Raw genomic sequence first — 14,319 nt, 5'->3', positions numbered from 1 at the left:
TGCTGGTATCTTCGACGTGCTGATGATATTCTAGAATGGTCTCTTAACTCTCGTGGACTTTAGGGATTGTTCCATCTTGTGGCTCAACTTTGAGGGCCTCTTCGTTTAACAGTAGCATCTAGAGCAGCCACTCGCAGAGGTGAATGAGAGAAGAGTATCGGTACCTTTACAGTAGTACCGAAAAATAGTTTTACTTCTTTGTTTAGACTTGTAGCTCGGGCAAAAATACAGTCGGTGAGCATAACAATGCACGTTGTACGCGAAATGGTAATGATTGGACCCCTGCCTATTGATCGTGCAAGATGCAAGCACCATCATAACTTTGAGGTGTTACTGTTTCTTTCTGTTCTTGGGCGACACCGGCGTGGGCATTTTAATGCAAGCTTCTAAAGAGGAAGCATCGTTACCACCTGTATTTAAAATCTCCAAAATCTTTCAACAGGCTTTACATTAGATAATAGGTAGCGAAATACTACAACCAACCATCCCCAAAGTTTCGCAGGAGAACTTCTGTGAAGTCTTGAAGGTAGGAAACAAGGTACTGGCGGAAGTAAAATTCTGAGGATGGATCGCGTTTGAGTAGCTCAGTTGTTAGAGCAATTGCCTGCAAAAGGCAAAAGTTCCGAGTTCTAGTCTCGGTCCAGTACACAGTTTTAATCTACCAAGAAGCTTCATATCGGCGCACACCCCACTGCAGGGTGAAAACTTCATTCTGCCAGTGAATCGCTCTTTCCTAGTGTAACAAAATAACGAGAGCGAGAACTGTGTGTCGGCACAACATTAAACATAACTGTTTACTTAAATTCTATCATCAGGACTAATTAAAATGTCATTATATCTGTAGGGAGGCTGCGTATTGCTTAAGCCTAATCCTGAGATTCTTGAGTAACTAAGATTCCCCTGTGTCTGTCATACGCGATACGCTCTCGTTCGAATGACGAAAGTGCAGGACTTTTCATACGGATCAGGTGCGCAAATCCAACTGCAGCCTGAAAACATCACTGCCATCTTATTCAGAATGAGGCTGAAACAAAGTCTTTCTCCAGTCAATTGACCAGGGAGAAATGCGGTATTGTAAGTGCAACAATGGAATTGTATGCCACATTGCCCATCCAATTTTCTCGTGACCACTTTCTGGACTTAAAAAAGATCTCAAAAATTTATCACGGAATTACATCCATCTTCCTGTAATTAACAACGTTGCTTAAAGCTCCTAGAAGTTGTACATACATGATATCAACAAAAATATTTAACATATATTAACTATAGCTGCTGGTTGAAGTTACAAGCAAGAAGAATTTTGTTCTGAATACAGAGTGTAATGGTCGTTATATTTATCTTTGCTGTGCTCTTTATTGTGTTTAATATTTTTAAATTGTCACGATTGAATATAAGGAGATTTTCGGTATGGGTATTGAATAACTGCCTACGTTAATTATGTTTACCGTGAACCCTACTGTGTTCAGATCTCTTTTAAATAGTCACAATTGAATATAAAGAGCGTTCGAGTGTGGATATTGAATAATTTGTTACATTATTACGTTAACCGCGTTTCATATTGATTTTAATGTTTTTAAGTTGCTGGTTTGTTACTTGACGAGCGTTATGTCATGGGTATTAAATTTACATTGTCTTTCGTTGCATTTGATACTTTAAATTATTCCAGTTATGCGTAAGCCGTACATCATTGTACACATTGAAAACTGTTTATCTTAATTATGTTCTCTGTCTTTTTTATGGTGTTTGAAGATGTTAAATTGTTGCACTTAAGGAAGATACATGATTAAATGTAAAAAAATTGGCAGTTGTATGGCAAAACATGTATATGTGGGTCTGTCTGTAAACGATGAATGACAAGACAGAATGAATTTTTTTCTTTCAAGCTTCCTTTTTTATTATTATTGCTATCATAATTGGTGAATAAGCCCATTAACACTACGCAAAGTACTATGTGGAGGGCATTTGCCATTCTTTGTGCCCATATTTCTTTCATTATCTTCTTGTTGGCTTCCTTCCTCTCTCTTCATATCATATTGTTCCAGTCTTCTTCTTTGAATTTTCCTCTCGGGCAATTCGCCATTTGTGAATTTTAGACTTAAAAATTTTCGGTTTTGTAAATTTTATGGAATAATTGAGCCAATTTTATGTCAATTTTGATCTCACCAATCCGTTTCCGTTTTGTTCGTTTCAACTTTGCTCCTGTTCTCCAAAAAATTGGCTCTTTGTTTTGTTGGTCTGTCTGGTCTCAGTCTTTTGATGTGTCCACAGAATGTTAGCCTGCGTTTCCTAATGTCACTAAATTTATTTATGTGTTGTTTGACTTTCTGATGGCTTCTGAGCCGCTGTTATTTGTCCACTAATTCTGGAACTAGAATTTTTCTTACGATCTGTCTTTCCATTTTCTCAATGCTTCCAACGTCTGTTTCACTGTTCAAAATTAATGTTTCTGATCCATAGACGCATTCTGATTTACTCACACTATTGCAATGTCTCAATTTTGGGTTCTGAGAGACACGTTTCTTGTTGTAGATATTCTGGGTAAGTCTTTATCTTTTGATATCTAATTTCGTTTGAAATGATAAATAAAATCGACACCCTAGCTGCAAACAGGCGTTGATATACATTATTGGGGACCTGTTGCAAATGTGTGCCCCGATCGGGACTCGAACCCGGGATCTCCTGCTTACGTGGCAGACATTCTATCCATCTGAACCACTGAGGGCACAGAGGATAGTGCGCCTACAGGGACTTATCCCTTGCACGCTCCCCGTGAGACACCAGGTGAGATCCCGGTTTCGAGTCCTGGTCGGGGCACACATTTTCAGCATGTCCCCAATGATGTATATCAACGCCTGTTTGCAGCTAGGGTGTCGATTTAAGAGAAGCTGCATTCTAGAGAAGCTGCACGATCATCAAAAGTATCTGTTCTTTCGGGAACAGATCCTACCTTCACATATAATTTCGTTTCCTTTTGTTTCGATTCCATCTTCTTGAATGATTCCACTGAGGAGTTTAAAGTTTGGTACTCCTTTAATTTTCCCATATTTTGTCTCCATGAATTTCGGTGCTTGTTTGTTGCAGGTACGTACTGCGTCTTTTCAAAAGATATGTTGAGACTGACATTTTCTGCAGTTTCTTTCAAGAGTTCAGTCTTATTTTTGGTATTTGAAATGCCGCATGCTAACATTGTTGAACTGTTTGCGAATGCCAGGCATCAGTAGATAAATTACCTCTGCCTAGTTGGTCAATTTTAAAGATTGATTTCTGTTTGCGCTACACTTGCATCACTTTCTCAAGCGCCCAGTTGAAAAATAATGGAGACAGCCCATCTTCTTGTCTTACTCCCGTTTTTCTTTCGAAAGGATCTGAGAGTTCCCCTGAAAATTTTCCCTTGGACTCTGTATCTGTCAGTCTCTGTTTTATGACTTCAAGTTTTTTTCAGATCTATACTTTGTTCTGTTAATACTAATACCTTCGCCCTTTTATGTCTCTGTAAGTATTCTTTGTGTTACGTCTTCACTCACACTACGATTTTTTTTTTGTTTGGTACTCGTAAATTGCGGGCAACAGTTTTGGATTAGTACATCTCTAATTCGGTCATAGGCTATAGCGGGAACGCCTGTGGCATCTTCAGGAAAATGAGAGGGTACTTCGGCAGTCGTACTAGAGAGAATACGAGCCTGGTGTAAATATATCACGGCTGTTGATGTGCTGAACTCAAACTGTCTTTTATAACAACTTATCCACAAATCATAAACGGGAGATTATGATGATACCTCTGAAAGCCTCTCATATTCTTGTTATTTCTTATTTTAAATATTTTGTAAGTAGAATTAATAACAATAGACGATATTCAACACCTGCGAAAATAACCGAATGAGGTCCATAGTACAAGACCAAAACCAACGCAAATTTACCCACTGAAATGTAGTCTATCAGTATCTAGACGTTAGTAGAACACTTCTAAAACCTTTCTTTTAGTGTCTGTCGTTCGTAAAGAGACTGTATCGCGATATTCTTACTTGCGTTTATGTCGCATCAAGTTATTGTGGTTAATTCAAGAGATACACAAGAGATTAAAACTGTGCTCCAGGTTGGGACTCGAACGCGGAACCTTTGTTTCGCGGGTAGTGCTTGATCAACCAAGCTATCATCGCTGACCCCAATAGTTTTAATCCAGTGGCTATCTCACTCCTACTTCACAAACTACACACGAGTATTCCTGTATATCACGTTGGACTATGCATAATCCTTCACTCCGAAATACATTTCCTCTTACTGTAGCAATATGAACAGAACTTATGTGAAGTTTAGAAATTAGTAATTGTATTGGAGGAATGAGGATGTGAGAGTGGCTGGGCATTGGTAGCTTGTGTAAAATTTTGACGGTGTGTTCAATGTGGTGGCCTCTACCTTTTGGGCTTACAAGGATAATAATGGCAACTAAACTGAATATAGTAACTTTACCTACATAAATTAAACTGTTTAAACACATTTAAATTTTATAAATGATAGTTTAACATTCCGACTAATAATTAAAATGCAAAACAAAAAGTTGAAAACAGAGGGAACCACACCCACGTCCACAAATTGTCAGTCTGAGCATTAAACCACTTAGCCATGGCGCGGTTACGACAACAGTTCCTCAAAAACCCCTCATGTTGTACTCCTGCACATACGCTACACGCAATTTCAAATATATATACTGACCTGGTGCTGTGAGCAATACAGCACCCATACTGCCAGAAGGGATATCACATCACAGTCGAAAACAAGCTTCTGCACCCCTTATCTGAGTTTATCGTAGCTTGGCTGACCACTATTTCAGCACTCAACGCTCGTTTTGATATACTACGGAAAGAGTGTTACAAAACATGTCCTTGTCCTTTTTATGTGCATACAGCACACATTCGAAAAGAAATGACGTAATATTAGTGCAATTTCCAGCTCACTTTCGAAAAGAAATGGCACAATTTTAGTGTGATATTTACTGTGTCCTGTAACACATACACGCATGATAACAGGCTGCCATTGTAGACGGATCATGCCTAAACTCACTTGTTAAAAGTATTGCCACAAAAGGTACGGGTCTTCGTTCGAGTCCAGGCCTCAGTATTAACCATTCAAGAATTTCCAAGCGATATAATTTCAATCAGATAAATCGTAGAGTCAACATTGCCTCGCTCGCTCCTACATATCTCCAGGACCCAAACTGGTAATCCCCAAATTGGCATCTACAATTTTTCCATTTTTTCTGTGGATAATTCGTGTTAGTAATTTGCAACCATAGCGTTATGTAAGTGATGGACTGGTTCTGTTCACGCCTTATATCATCTGTGTTCTTTGGAAATGGAATTATTAATCCCAACGGACAAAATATTAGTCATCCTCTTAGAAACACACACTACTGTCTTTTGAGCAATATAGATGCAATTTAAATGATCTCTGACATAAATCATGGAGTGACGCGAAGGCCCAATGAGGCCTCACGCGCTTGGCGCATTTATTCACTTTATTGTAAACATGAACCATGATTTTTATTTCAACATTTTCTGAGACTAAGTAGCGCCGTTTCTTCTACATTTTCGTTGTGATAATTCTGTGGACACTCCCGCCCTCCAAGATCACAAAAGCCGTGTTCACAGAGCTGTATGCATAGTGTACGTCCCAGGGTTGACGAACATTCAGATACTCATCCACACACCGACCAGCTGACTAAATTACGTGATTTTCATCCCTTATAATGAATATGAGGCTACTTAGAACAGCGGTTGAAAGCAGCAGCCAACATCTCTGCTACATATGGCGTAGCTGAAGAAACGAACTAATATAGGTGGCGCAGTGGTTCGCACACTGGGTTCGCATGCGTGAGGAGACAGATAAAATCGCGTCCGGTCATCCAGATTTAGGTTTTCCGTTATTTTCCTGAATCTCTCCAGCTAAGTGCCGCGATGGTTCACTGGAAAGGGCACGACCGGTTTTCTTTGCCATCCTTCAAACATTCCTATCTTGTGCTCCGTCTTTGGTGACCTCGATGTCGACCAGACGTTAAGCCATAATCTTCCTTCCTTCCTGAAAAAAATTATGACTGCATTCCTCACCGTACTGAGACCATTGTTGAGGCTAAGGGTCGTTGTATGTGGTATTAGTGTGATTATTCTGGGAGATGAGAGGGGGTGGGTGGCGAGTTATTCTTTAGTCTATTATGTTCACTTTGTAACAACGGTCTAATGGAGCCCACCAACCACGGATACCGTGAACTACAGCTACACAAATGTCTGTCGTATGTTAGAAGGACGATGTACAAAGAATGGTTCAAATGGCTCTGAGCGCTATGGGACTCAACTTCTGAGGTCATTAGTCCCCTAGAACTAGTTAAACCTAATTAACCTAAGGACATCACACACATCCATGCCCGAAGCAGGATTCGAACCTGCGATCGTAGCGGTCTCGCGGTTCCAGACTGCAGAGCCCAGAACCGCACGGCCACTTCGGCCGGCTGTACAACGAACAAGGTTGTTATAAATTCGCTGTAGCTACATTAATTGACATATTGTCACTCATACTGGAAAACTTACAGTTTTGTATTGCTGCAGTCGTACTTCAGATTTCTGCCACGAGAGCGCAGCATTGAGCAGTTCGACTAGATGGCGACAGGCCCCGAGAAAGCATATGTAGTGTATGAAATGCATTCACATGAGTCTGCCGTAACAGCGCAACCACACTTTAGAACAGAGTTTCAAAAAGATCCACCAAACGCCAACTACATTCGTTGATGCTTTGTGCAGTTTAAACTTTCAGGATGCTTCTAGAAGGGGAAATCAACGGATCAGCGTGAAATGAGTGAAGAAACGCTTGACTGCATGCGGGCAAATTTCGCACGTAGCCAACAGAAGTTGACAAACAGGGAAAATAGAGAGCTGAACATACCACAACCGACCGTTTGGAACATTTTATGGAAGCGATTGAAGCTGAAGCGTTACCGTTTGTAATTGCTACAAGCCCTGACTCCCGATGACACAGTCGGATGTTTTGAATTTGCGGCACAGTTGCGACAAATTATGGAAGAGGATAAGTTTTGTGAGAAACTCATCTTCGTTGGTGAAGCAACATTTACTGTGAATGGCACAGAAGACAGGCACAGTGTTTGAGCCGGCCGTTGTGGCCGAGCGGTTCAAGGTGCTACAGTCGGGAACCGCGCGGCCTCTACTGTCGCAGGTTCGAATCCTGCCTCGGGCATGGATGTCTGTGATGCCCTGAGGTTAGTTAGGTTTAAGTAGTTCTAAGTTCTAGGGGACTGATGACCTCAGAAGTTAAGTCCCACAGTGCTGAGAGCCATTTGAACCATTTGAACAGTGTGCAGATCTGGGGGACAGACAACCTGTACATTATCGTGCAGCACTTTCGAGATCCATCAAAAGTTACGTGTTGGATGAAGTCTCGCAGTTTAAAGTGTACGGTCCCTTTTTCTTCTGCTAAAAGACTATTACGGGACACGTATACCTGGACGTAATGGAAAATTGACACATGCCACAACTGGAGACCGACAGTATGGTTTTCATATGCTAACAGCATGGAGCTCCACACCATATCTACCATGATGTTAGTGAATTATTAAATAGGAGATTGAGAAACCGATAGATCGTTCAAGGTGGGGATGATGATCAGCATTTCATGTCATGACCTCCACACTTTCTCGACCATTCTGCATTTGATTTTTTGTGTATGTTTATGTGAAAAATTCAGAATTTACGCCTTCTCCACAAATAAATCCACCAGAACTGCGAGCTCGTGTCAACAGTGCTTTTGAGCCGATTTATAGGGACAAGCTACACCGAATGTGGGAAGAACTTGATTATCGACTTGATATCTGCAGAATCAGTAAGGTGGCACGTATGGAGCATTTGTAATACATTCAGCATTGCTTTTTGAGTTTTTCTATGTGTGTGCAAGTCCCTCTGACGGTATGTCAAATAATGTAGCTTCAGAAAATCTGTGAATTCGTGTCATTTATCGTAGCCTTGTACTCTGATGGAGAATTGTCGTCCCTTCTTCCCTTCACTGCATTTCAGACCTCATCGTACCTCGTAGCATATGCTGGACTCTCAGTTGCAAAGCTGGAGCAGCGAGGAGTTTGGTTGGCCTTTGACCGCGTCTCTTATCTGGAATGACTGACCGCAGCACTGGTGCCTGGCGTACTTCCATGAAAGGCGGTATGTACAGATGCGACTTGCCTTCTGATAAAAGCACTGCGTCATTCTGCCGACTGGTCCAGCAATCCAATTATGGAAGAATGAGAGAACGCAGTTCAGAATACTAAAAATACTCCGAATTTACGTAACAGGCCGTACACAGTATTTGTGAAATACAGTCTCGCACCTTGAATTGAGGTGATGTCATTGAAAACTTGTCGACAGCGGGGACAGAGGAGTGGCGTATTTCCATGAAATTAAATAATAATAATAATGAGCGTACGGCATTGGTGGCCGGGAACCCCTCGCGGGGCGGTTCGCCCGCCGCTCCACAAGTTCTTTAACGCCACTACGGCGACTTGCAAGTGAATGAGGATGAAATGATGATGAAAGACACACACAACACCCAGTCATCTCGAGGCAGAGAAAATCCCTGACCCCGCTGGGAATCGAACCCGGAACCCCGTGCGCGGGAAGCGAGAACACTACCGCAAGACCACGAGCCACGGACATGAAATTAAATAATATGAGAACAAATCTTTCAAACTCTTTGTAATCAGTGAAACAATTTGTAACGCCAAAACTCATGTAAGGACTCAGTATCGGCAGATAGGAGCACGCTGAAAGACAAACGTTGCCCTACAAATTGAAAGGAGAGAAAGATACACTTTGTGTGTGCGCGCGCGCGCGTGTGTGTGTGTGTGTGTGTGTGTGTGTGTGTGTGTGTGTGTGTGTGTGTGTGTGTCATCTTAGTGGAAAAACAAAACCTTTGTACCAAGCACATACACTCCTGGAAATGGAAAAAAGAACACATTGACACCGGTGTGTCAGACCCACCATACTTGCTCCGGACACTGCGAGAGGGCTGTACAAGCAATGATCACACGCACGGCACAGCGGACACACCAGGAACCGCGGTGTTGGCCGTCGAATGGCGCTAGCTGCGCAGCATTTGTGCACCGCCGCCGTCAGTGTCAGCCAGTTTGCCGTGGCATACGGAGCTCCATCGCAGTCTTTAACACTGGTAGCATGCCGCGACAGCGTGGACGTGAACCGTATGTGCAGTTGACGGACTTTGAGAGAGGGCGTATAGTAGGCATGCGGGAGGCCGGGTGGACGTACCGCCGAATTGCTCAACACGTGGGGCGTGAGGTCTCCACAGTACATCGATGTTGTCGCCAGTGGTCGGCGGAAGGTGCACGTGCCCGTCGACCTGGGACCGGACCGCAGCGACGCACGGATGACGCCAAGACCGTAGGATCCTACGCAGTGTCGTAGGGGACCGCACCGCCACTTCCCAGCAATTTAGGGACACTATTGCTCCTGGGGTATCGGCGAGGACCATTCGCAACCGTCTCCATGAAGCTGGGCTACGGTCCCGCACACCGTTGGGCCGTCTTCCGCTCACGCCCCAACATCGTGCAGCCCGCCTCCAGTGGTGTCGCGACAGGCGTGAATGGAGGGACGAATGGAGACGTGTCGTCTTCAGCGATGAGAGTCGCTTCTGCCTTGGTGCCAATGATGGTCGTATGCGTGTTTGGCGCCGTGCAGGTGAGCGCCACAATCAGGACTGCATACGACCGAGGCACACAGGGCCAACACCCGTCATCATGGTGTGGGGAGCGATCTCCTACACTGGCCGTACACCACTGGTGATCGTCGAGGGGACACTGAATAGTGCACGGTACATCCAAACCGTCATCGAACCCATCGTTCTACCATTCCTAGACCGGCAAGGGAACTTGCTGTTCCGACAGGACAATGCACGTCCGCATGTATCCCGTGCCACCCAACGAGCTCTAGAAGGTGTAAGTCAACTACCCTGGCCAGCAAGATCTCCGGATCTGTCCCCCATGGAGCATGTTTGGGACTGGATGAAGCGTCGTCTCACGCGGTCTGCACGTCCAGCACGAACGCTGGTCCAACTGAGGTGCCAGGTGGAAATGGCATGGCAAGCCGTTCCACAGGACTACATCCAGCATCTCTACGATCGTCTCCATGGGAGAATAGCAGCCTGCATTGCTGTGAAAGGTGGATATACACTGTACTAGTGCCGACATTGTGCATGCTTTGTTGCCTGTGTCTATGTGCCTGTGGTTCTGTCAGTATGATCATGTGATGTATCTGACCCCAGGAATGTGTCAATAAAGTTTCCCCTTCCTGGGACAATGAATTCACGGTGTTCTTATTTCAATTTCCAGGAGTGTATTTCTTTCCTAGTTAGCTCTGTTATGCGAAACGAACGTTTAAGACATAAAGTATGAAGAGATAGTTTATGTTTTCGAAAATAACATACTGAAGTAAATAATGTGGAAAAAAGTCGAAAAATTTGTTGTTCAGCAACTAGATAAAGAAGCAATAGCGTCATGCTTCAGCGAGGAGCACTGACCATTTATCTCAACACATGAGCATGTAGAGGAACGATGGATCAAGTTTAAAAGAACGGTTGACTGTGCGGTGGGTAGATACGTACCCAGTAGAGCAGTTCATGATAGGACGGATCCTCCACAATATGCGGCCACTGTAAAGAAACAGAGACTGCCGCAAAGGGGTATAGCTAGCATAGGCCTATAGACAGAGATATGCTGAATGAAACTCGTTCGGCTGTCAAGAGCACACAGCGCGTGAAGCCTTCAGTAATTACCGTGGAACAATATTGTCGGAAGGTTTTTCATAAAATTCTGGTCATAGGTAAAGGCTGTTAGTGGCACCAAAGTTAGTGTCCTGGCACTCACGGATTAGAGGGGAAATACAGGGTAGGAAAGCCAAAGATGCAATTTTTAACTCTTTATTCAAATGTTCGTTTACAAAGGAAGATTCGGAAGTATTGCCCCGAATATCATTCTCGTACCGCTGAAAAGGCGAATGAAATAGATATTACTGTCAGTGGTGTTGAAGAACAGCTGAAACCCTTGTAACCGAATAAAGCCCTATCAGTTTCTATACCCAATTTGCGTCTGAGTTAGCCCCTCTGTTAACTATGATCTCTCGTAGAGCCCTGGAACAGAAACTCTGCCCAGTAGTTGGAAAAAAATCTCAGGTCACAACCGTCTAAAAATAGACTACTAGAAGTGATCCACAGAATTACCACCAATTGTCTTTAACATCCTTTCTTCATCTTATAACATCTTAGAACATATTCTGAGCTCAAACGCAATGAGTTATGTCGAACGGATCTCCTCCTTGCCTGCCAGCAGAGATTTCGTAAATGTCGATCATTTGAATCCCAGCTCCTGTTTTTCTCGCAAGACATACTGAGAGCCATGGATCAAGGCAATCACATAGGTGTAGTTATTCTCGATTTTCGAAAAGCATTTGACTCAATACCACACCTACGTTTATTATCATAACTACAATCGTATCGCGTATCAAGCGGTATTTGTGACGACTGAGAATTATCTCGTAAAGAGGAGGCAACAGGTTATCTTGGATGAACAGTCATGGACAGATGTAGAAGTAACATCGGGTATGCCCCAGAGAAATGTGTCCGGTGCCTTGCTGTTTCTGTTGTATGTATATTAATGACCCTGTGGACATGTTAATAGTAACCTCAGACTTTTCGCAGATAATACAGTTATCTGTAATGTGGCAAAGTCTGAAAGAAGCTGTATAAATATTCAGTCAGACCTTTATAAGATTTCAAAATGGTGCAAAGATTGACAAATTGCTGTTAATCTCCACAAATGTAAAATTGTGCATTTCACAGAAAGAAGAAACGTAGTATACTGTGACTATAATACCAGTGAGTCACAGTTGGAAACGGTCAACTGATACAAATACCTGGGGACGTGCCCCTCCTATGCACCACACAGTGGTTTGCAGAGTATGGGCATAGAAGTAGATGTAGAATTGTCTCACTAAATTTGATATCATGAGACGATAATAAGACCTAGTAGGTTATGGTTTGTCAACCAAAGGTACGTTTTCGCTTATGAACGTCCATCATTCTTGTGGGCGTGGGACAGCGGCTAGCAATATAAGTAATGGAAGTGGAACACCGCAGCCACATTTTTAAAGCATTTATTATTCAGACGACTAGTTTCAACGCTACATTTGCGTCATCTTCAGGTCCTTTTATGAACCAAATTAGTACGCCTAGTCATTGACCCATACAATAACTAGGTGCCGTTGAACCGGTGTTCATAAGGAGAATTTTACACGTAACCGTTGTTTTATGGAAAAATTATTTCAATAGAACTTCTGGTACGCTACTCATTTACAACAGATATTTCAGTTCAATAAAAATCGAGCTGCATTTCCCCATTTTGAGCTTCATGTCTTTCAGCATATGATAATGACATAAACTCAATCACTTGAAAACGGCGTAAAGGACCGAAACCTTGGTCGTAACTTAATAAACAACAATACAGTCAAATGACGGTGTGTTCATTTTAAAATATTGTATGAGAGTTGCTCAGAAACATCAAAACCCATTTCCAGCTGTTCCCAAAACTTAGAGAATATCTTCGTGGACTTTACTTTACTCTGATTGTGACGAAGTGGTGCAGGCAGTGGTGAGGTTGCCGTTCCGGTAACAAAGTCCACCATGCTACAGTGACCGTATTAACAAACTGGTCTCTCGTTCGGTGGATTGTGTTCGTCTCTGGGGTGACCATGTTGAGAAATATAGACGTGAAGAACATAGATGTATAACGTTAATAACATTTGTTTTCAGACAAGAAATTTGGAGGCATTACTTTTCAGCATGACCTCTTACAGTGCTATTTTTTGGTTACGTCCTCGTCAAATTGGGCGCGTATTTCGGCCAATGTGTACCTTAACAAGTAATACGGTACAGTTTCAGCCCCTTCATGCAACAATTTACTGCACACTTGACTGCCGAGATGACGCCACAGAAATAGTCCACATGACTGAGCTTGAAAGGCTACTCAAGTGGGACAATACAACTGATTGAGAATGTTGGCAAAATTTAGTGTGCTAACCACATTTATTTTTTTTCAAACACAACGTAAATTATACTAAACAATTTATAGATTGAATACCTTAACAACTAATGGGTTATTTACTACTCCACTGGGTGGATCCTGGTTGGCAATGACAGTTTAATTAGGTGGTGAGTCAAGTACTCTGGCCCTAAAAATGTGGATAACGCAAACTGAATTGATCTGACGCTGAGCAGACTTTAATTGATCGAATCTACCGAAGTTTCTCTACGTAGGTGCAGCTGAGAGCAAGTGGCGATTGAGGTCTGCACGCCCAGTCAATGCCGCGGTGGCAGTACGTTACCCTTATTACTTCGTGCGGTGATATAACTTGCAGCTGGCGAGATGTGTGCGGCGTAGATGAGACATGGAGGCGGCACATGTGAATCGATCGCGGCCACGAAACAAATGTAAAAATCTCACGGTCTAGCGATCAAGAAGACGGATCGCTACCACAGCCCTGAAAACTCGGTAGATTTCAGAGTGTGACACACCCGTTCCCTATTCGTACCAAGGACCAGTTTGGCTCACTTGTACGACAGAGCGCACAAGGATACCAAACGTCAAGACTGGTAAACAAAAAACGAATAAGTGTGCCATCGGCAAATGAGTAGTGCGAGACGTTTGAAGTCATACTGTCGGTACGGTAAGAACCATAGGCTCCACAGTCGAAACAACTCGCAAATGAACTCAGTCTCAGGACAGGTTCCAAGTACCAACCTCACATGCCAGAGCTTCGACCAGAAGTGCCTACCAGACCAAAGGCCTGCACCTTAATGCTTCGCACCTCTCTAGAAAAAAATTCCGTTTTCTCACAAAACGCATGAACGACACCGCCGTCACACAGCCTTGAGCCAATCACAGAGCTATAGAGGCCCTAAATTTCCCCTCCCATACGACAGCACAAACTCATTTCAAAGCAGAGCAATCCCTATCTCGACGAGGGGCTGCCCTGTCTGCCCTGTAAGGATGTGGGGCTGTCCGGCTAGATTTACTAAGGGGTGGGCTCGCCGCCAATTGATTTCAACTCCCAACAGATGGTTCAGATGGCTTTTAGCAGTCCCCTAGAACTTAGAACTACTTAAACCTAACTAACTTCAGGATATCACACACATCCATGTCCGAGGCAGGATTCGAGCCTTCGACCGGAGCGGTCGCGCGATTCCAGACTGTAGCGCCAAGAA

At 43.3% G+C, this 14,319-nt stretch overlaps 1 protein-coding gene across 1 annotated transcript in view; it reads left to right on the top strand.

Annotated features, from left to right (window-relative positions):
* The window catches only part of LOC126483615 (uncharacterized), a 733,734-nt gene that overhangs the window by 258,172 nt on the left and 461,243 nt on the right, over positions 1-14,319 (top strand). The gene's annotated exons all lie outside the window — the stretch shown is intronic.

Source organism: Schistocerca serialis, chromosome 6, assembly GCF_023864345.2.
Source record: "Schistocerca serialis cubense isolate TAMUIC-IGC-003099 chromosome 6, iqSchSeri2.2, whole genome shotgun sequence".
NCBI lineage: Eukaryota > Metazoa > Arthropoda > Insecta > Orthoptera > Acrididae > Schistocerca > Schistocerca serialis.
This window is presented reverse-complemented; position numbering and strand designations above follow the sequence as displayed.